This window comes from Primulina huaijiensis, chromosome 18, assembly GCF_012295235.1.
Source record: "Primulina huaijiensis isolate GDHJ02 chromosome 18, ASM1229523v2, whole genome shotgun sequence".
NCBI classification, from domain to species: Eukaryota; Viridiplantae; Streptophyta; class Magnoliopsida; order Lamiales; family Gesneriaceae; genus Primulina; species Primulina huaijiensis.
In genome coordinates, this window is record NC_133323.1 from 11,876,644 (window position 1) to 11,883,438 (window position 6,795).

Here is a 6,795-nt window from a genome sequence, read left to right on the forward strand (position 1 = left end):
TGCTGGTGAAGGTTGTGAGGGATGAGTAGCTCTCACACTGGCCTTGCCATAGGGCAGCCCCTTATAATGTGTAGGCAGTTTTCCACTGGGAATCCACAGCTTTTGCACGAGCAATCAGTGGTTAAGTGCCTGGTGAGACGCACTTTATTTTTTAACAATCTGTCTTGTCTGGCTAGCCAAAAAAAAGCAGTGCTTTAGTTTAGGCGGGATCTTCCCCTTCCAGAAACTCGCCCACTCTCCCTCTTCCATCTGTGTAGTCCCAGATTTTTTAGTCCATTTCCTCAGCTGGTATAGTGCCCAAAGCGCAGGCAATAGCACTACTTTGTCCCCTATCCATAGATAGGGGGCCAACCAGTTCTTCCTGCTAGTCAATCAGCATAAGGCTGGACATGTAGGTCTTGCCCGATGACCAACATTATTTATACCATATTAGGGGCCGGGGACTGACAAAGGAGCGGATGTCGATGGAGCCGATGAGAAAGAAAGAAGATGGAGAGTAATATGGAAGAGTCTAAATGAATGTGACATCCCGAGAGATAAAGGATTCGGCAGTTTGCCCTGCGGAAGCAGAAGCAGAGCTAGCATAAGGTTTTAAATTACCAGTCCAATGTACTGTTTTTTCCATAGCAGATCAAGACCGAGTAGCAGCAATCGCTAATTCAATTGCACCATCGCATGAATGACTGATTCAATGATAGCGAGATCAAGAGGCCCAATCAATGAGTGGAAGCAGACTCATTCGTGGTCTAACTGGCCAATTATCGACTTGATCAATCATTAACATTTCAGGCTTCGACCATTTAGTCTCATCAAAATAAACTCCCACTTATTCTTTTGTGGCATAGGTGGGTGGGAGGTTGATGTCAGGTTTTTCTCTGAGAGGAACAGAGACAAATAGAGATAGGAAAATCTTTCCGAGCGAGATGCCTAGTGGGTGCCCTGGCTCATATTCCTTAACTCTATTGATGTGATGCTAGCGGCACCAAAACTTGAAAGGAATGCCTCTCTTTTCTCCCTGAGAACTAGACTCGGGAACTAAGCCCAACCTAAATGGTAGGTTTCAAATCTTTCTCCCTTCACTGATTATATGTAATTATGATTCCCTGATAAATTCTTTGATTCGTTCGAGCGACGGCTTGTGGGGCAGGAATAAGAGGGCGGAGCAAGCCGGAACTGGTCAACCAACCCTACGATCCTTTCTTTCTTCTCCGAAAAAAACTGACTCTTTTTTTTTATGTTTTTTATTATGATCCGTGGACACGGAAAGTAGCTAAACTCACTTGCCCAGACCCAGGAGAAGGGCTGCGTTTTGGGTCTCAAGGAGGCAATTCTCCCCTTTTTATTGGGTCAACTGACATGTGATCGATCGAGCTAGACTTTCTGAATGAGTTTGAGCTGGGCTTACGAGCGAATCATCCTTTCCCCTATTTCTAGAGTAGTACTTAATATCTAGTCTATCAAGTCTTTCCCCACTGGCCTTCGCTCTACTCTTTGCATCAACCTCAGACGCTAATGCCACTAGCTAGCAGACAGCAAAAATTGCCTTCTTTCTTCTGTCCTCGCTGGCATGTCAATCAGTAAGCTTCCCCTTTTTTATAGAAAAGGAGGGCTCCTGTCTGTTCTGCTCATTCAAATGGGATCCTAAACGGACGTTCCCTTGATCGAAAAGGAGGCTAAAGCTAAAGCGTTGAATTCGTTGCTTCGATAGATATTAGGATCAATCAAGAAGGGGCAAGCCTTGGCTCACAAATGCCTTTGCCACCGCAAAGAATAATCCTTAAACCAAAATCCACCCCAAGGAATAAAAACCTTAAAGAAAGGCTAGGAGCCTCGATTGATCCATATCAAAAATTTTCTCCAAAGGAGTCGGAGTCCGGCTCCGTCAGAAGAAGACTCAGTCTCCTCACCGAGGTCTCAGTCAGAATCGTCAGAAGCTTCAGCTAGCTCATTCCCTTCACAGCGTGGGCTAGTTTTATTACTCGAAATGACTACGACCGATTCATCTCCAGTCCCTTACAGTGGAAGAACAACTGGCAGAAATTAGGGCAGCCTTGGCCCAAAAAATGAGATTGTAGCACAAAAAGACACCGAGATTGCAGCCCCAAAACCCAATTAAATGCAGCCTATCGGTCTCCAACATCTGAAGAAATTTTGGCATAAAAAAGAGCTCTGAGTTGGCTGCTTTGGAAGCACTGATAGCTGCCTCAACTCCTTCTGCTCTGCTTGCCTTCTCTTTTTCTGATTGCAGTAGTGCTTCTTATTTTGACTTGTCAATCTAGGAAGTATCTCCGGTTCCGGTTGTATCGGAAGTCGGGTCAGTGCAAAAGGTCTCTATCAAACCCCTTAGGTAGTATCAGTTGCTGAATACCTTAAGTCGTAAAGCAAGTTCCTTCCCTTACTAAAAAGAAAGAAGGTTAGGAGGCGTCTAAGAAGGTCTTTCTTGAGGTCTAGGTTTTCGGGTATCCTCAGATCCGAGGGGGTAGTTACATCTGAGTTCAAGGCGCTAGCCTATAATATAAATGCTACGTTCAAGGGAGTTCATGAATCATGAATTGATGTCAATCGGGGCGCTTTCGTCCCAGGTTAATGGAAATGGGTATCCGGTATCCAAAGTAAGAAAGTAAAAGACCTGCCCTTCTGGCTGTCGTCCTAACGAGGTTTTTCTTCCTATAGTTAAGGTAGCTAGGAAGCTCTGGTAAGCAAGGATGTTCTTCTCTAGCTATACTATGTGACTGTGTGACCTACTTCCCTTTTTCGCTCTCTTGCTAGAGCTGGTTCTAAGCCTACCTTTTCCTTCCCCACTCACCGGCCCATTATTTTGATAGTTACCTATAAAGAATTCTTCCAAGTGAAAGGATAAGTATGTTGGCTTGGGTGAACCACCTTATCTTACCAGACATTGATGTCTGCCCGAACATCGAATTTTTTCTTTCATATGTAGATTGTCATTTCCCCTCATGTTGCTAGCTAGCGGTAGCTTAGTCAGAAAGATCCAAACACAGAAGTAATTGAATCATAGTTACGTTTCCCGGTCATTGGCATTGAAATCTTCCCTTATTATTCGCTATATCAGAGAGAGACATAGAATAGAGTAATTGACCCAACCCCCAATGGTGTAGCATTAAATTGAGGAGCTTTATCCGTTGACTCACACTAATGAATAATGTACTGTGGAATAGCAAGATGTGGAATTCACTCATTTTTCTTTTTCTATGCTTGTAGCTTGTGGTACCATATTCTCTTTTTATCCCGATGCGGGGCTCTCTTAAGTGGTATCCGAAGCACAATGAAAATGAATTCACCGCTATCCAGGTCAAGGACTCTAGTTCTTCTATCTCTCTGCAAGCAACCTCGACAACAGAGAGAACTATGACTTTTAAGCCATGTTCGGGTCTGCCCAGGTGTGGAAGGTTTTTATTCCTGGGTGAGCCAAAACATCTCATCTTGAACCGCTTTCAGCTCCTGGTGCGGTAGCAATACCAAAGAAATAGGGAAGGAGAGGCGGGGGAATACCCTATTTTGGGAGCGAATGACTAAGAATTTGAATTGCATCGGGCTTTGAAGCAGCTCCTTCGTCTCGTCGCCCTTGAATTAATCTATTTGCTTATAGATCTTGTTTGTACTACACAAAGGGATAGACCAAGCCAATATTCCTACTTTCTTTCTTGGGATTGAGATCTTTATGGAAAGGCAGGCTGTCACGATTGAATGATAGAGTAGAGTGGGTCGCTTACTTAGTGTACCCGCAGTGGGCCGTGGCCAATCTTTCCTTTTGGGCAAGCACTGAGATAGTTATCCGATCACCCAAGTATGGGAATAGGACCCCAAGCCCTTTTAAATAAATTCCAACCTTTCGCTCGTTGTAAGGTTTCTAGCCTCTATAGCTAGCACCTGGTCTAGTGGCATACCTTGAAGTTACATATACTGCTCCAGGTGCTAGTGGACTCGTCGATCAACCAGTGAAGAGAATAGAAGCATAGGTATAGGCAAAGGTGGGAGGGATGAGAGAGCAAGCTGGCGCGGGGGCAAAGGATTGAATTGAATACCTAGAGAGAGTGAAGTACCATTCCATAGTTTGATCAGTAAGGCTCCTTGGGAATAGTCTGATCATAAGACTATCATCATGAACCACTTCAGCACATTAGGCGGGTGGGCATAACATTATAGGATTTCACGTACGTAAGGGGATCCTCAACTTCTGATTGGCATAGAAGAGCCTATGCCAACCTCTTTCTAATTGATCGCTACTCCCTAATAGAAATTTATCACCGCCCTTTATGTTATGATATGCATGAAGCATGGAAAGGAAAGTAGCTCTCTATAGCTAATTAGAAAGCTAGAGAGAAGCATTTGAGAGAGAAGGAAAGCCCTTTTTACATCAGTTATCTCCGCTATCCATTTCGGGTGAAGAGCGCTATCTTGCCTTAAAAAGAAGGGGAGAGATCCGTAACTTTCACAGTGAAAGGAACCCGCTTACCCACTCCCCTTTCCTCCCATTGCTAGGAGCCTCGCCCTCTTGACTTTATAGATCAATCAGATTACAACCGCTAGTGGATCGCCTTTTGCAACAATAAGCAAGATAAGGTAGATCTTCAAATAGCTAGTATACGAAAGTCAAGTAGTCACTTCCGTCGTTCAGGAACAAACACTTCGCCTAATTCTTTTAAATCCCGGCCCTCTTTTTCCCCACTAACTAATTAGCTTACGACCACTGAACAAACTTGGTTGACGAACATAGTTTATGCGCCGCTAATGTAGCGGCTTGTCGAGCAGTTGACAAACTCACACCATCCATTTCAAATAGGATTTGTCCCGTGGACACACGAGCAATCCAACCCGTAGGATTTCCTTTTCCTCTTCCCATTGTGACTTCTGTAGGTTTTCCGGTAATAGGGATATCTGCGAGAACTCTTACCCATATCTTACCATTTCTTCGGAATTTTCCGCTCATAGCACGATGGAAGTGTCTGATTATAGCCCGACGCGCTGCTTCAATGGCTCGATATGAAAGACGACCCGCTCTACAACTTTTAGTGCCATATCTTCCAAAACTAAGTTGTGTACCGTCCGCTTTGCAACCTCTACTACATCTGCCTTTACGATATTGACTATATTTCGTACGTTTTGGATATAGCACGCCCCCTTCTTTTTTGACTATATGAAATCCACACTTTGACATCTAAGATTCCATAACGAGTAGATACTTCCGCAGGAGCATAATCGATTTACCAATAATATTATTAAATAATAAAACCTGATGTTTCTTGTCCTGAAGCGAAGGTTGCGAAGAAAGTACTGCCGCCTGTCATCATGCTCAATCAGTAAGAAGTTGGCTTCACCTCCGGGGACCAGTTCAGCCTTTGAAGGGAGAGGACTCTGTGGGCGGAAGCTACTCTGTTATCTTGCTTTCCTCATTCGCATGAGAGACAGACACATTGTGCACACAACATGATGATTGCCACAAGCAAGAGAGATAGAAGAAAGAAGATCTGTCTCGATTCTATCTCTATCTTTCGACATCTCATCTCTATAATACGATAATAGTGGGGGGAGAATCCTTGTGTATTCTACTAGTATAGAATCTTTGTTCGCTGACTCCTACGAATATACCTAACTAGTCCATCCATTTTGATAAGATTCTTCTGCTGCCACTTCATTATTACTATTTAGTACTTGGAAGATGGGAAGAATAGTGTATTAAAGTAGCCTGAGTGCCTGGCCTTTCCTTCTGATTCTGATCCCGGGATAAAGAATAGCTCGTCTTTAGCGAAAGTCTTCTTTTTCTTCTGCTTTTCACATGAACGTGGGCAATTTAGATTAGAAATGAAGTAGGATGCCCCTCCTCGCCTAGTTGCTGGAAATCTTTTGGGAGCCAAGGAACTTTTGAGCTTAGTTTAATGCCAGAATTCGGAGATTTCAATGATTGATCTTGTCTTTCGACCTATCAAAAGTCAGACAGACAATTACATATATAAGCACAATCTTGCTTTGAGATGACACGGTCTAAAATTCCCATGTCTTTCTTAGTTGGACCAAGGCGATTTCTGACAAGTCTTTCTTCATTTTTAGAGCAAGAAGTGGAACTACAAGAAAGCTTTCTTTATCTTTTTTTATGGATAATTAATTCATTTTCAAATATAGTTGGGAGATTTTACCAAAGAGATGGGTAAAAAAAATGGAAAGATCGGAACATGGGAATAGATCTGATACCAATAAGGACTACCCATTTCAATTGTTGTGCTTTCTTAAATTGCATACCTATACAAGGGTTCAAGTTTCGATCGATATTTGCGGAGTTGATTATCCCTCTCGAAAACTAAGATTTAAAATGGTCTATAATTTACTGAGTACTCGGTATAACTCACGCATTCGTGTACAACCCAGTGCAGACGAAGTAACACGAATATCTCCGGTAGTAAGTCCATTTCAATCAGCCGGCCGGTGGGAGCGAGAAGTTTGGGATATGTTTGGTGTTTCTTCCATCAATCATCCGGATCTACGTCGTATATCAACAGATTATGGTTTCGAGGGTCATCCATTACGAAAAGACCTTCCTCTAAGTGGATATTTGGAAGTACGCTATGATGACCCAGAGAAACGTGTGGTTTCTGAACCAATTGAGATGACCCAAGAATTTCGCTATTTCTATTTTTCTAGTCCTTGGGAACAGCGTAGCAACGGATAATGAAAAATCAGACACAGAATAGGACCAGGAGACAAATTAATAGGAAATGCTATTTGCTTCGTAAGAATAAGAATGAACTTCTATGAAATGAAAGAGTGTCACGGGAATTG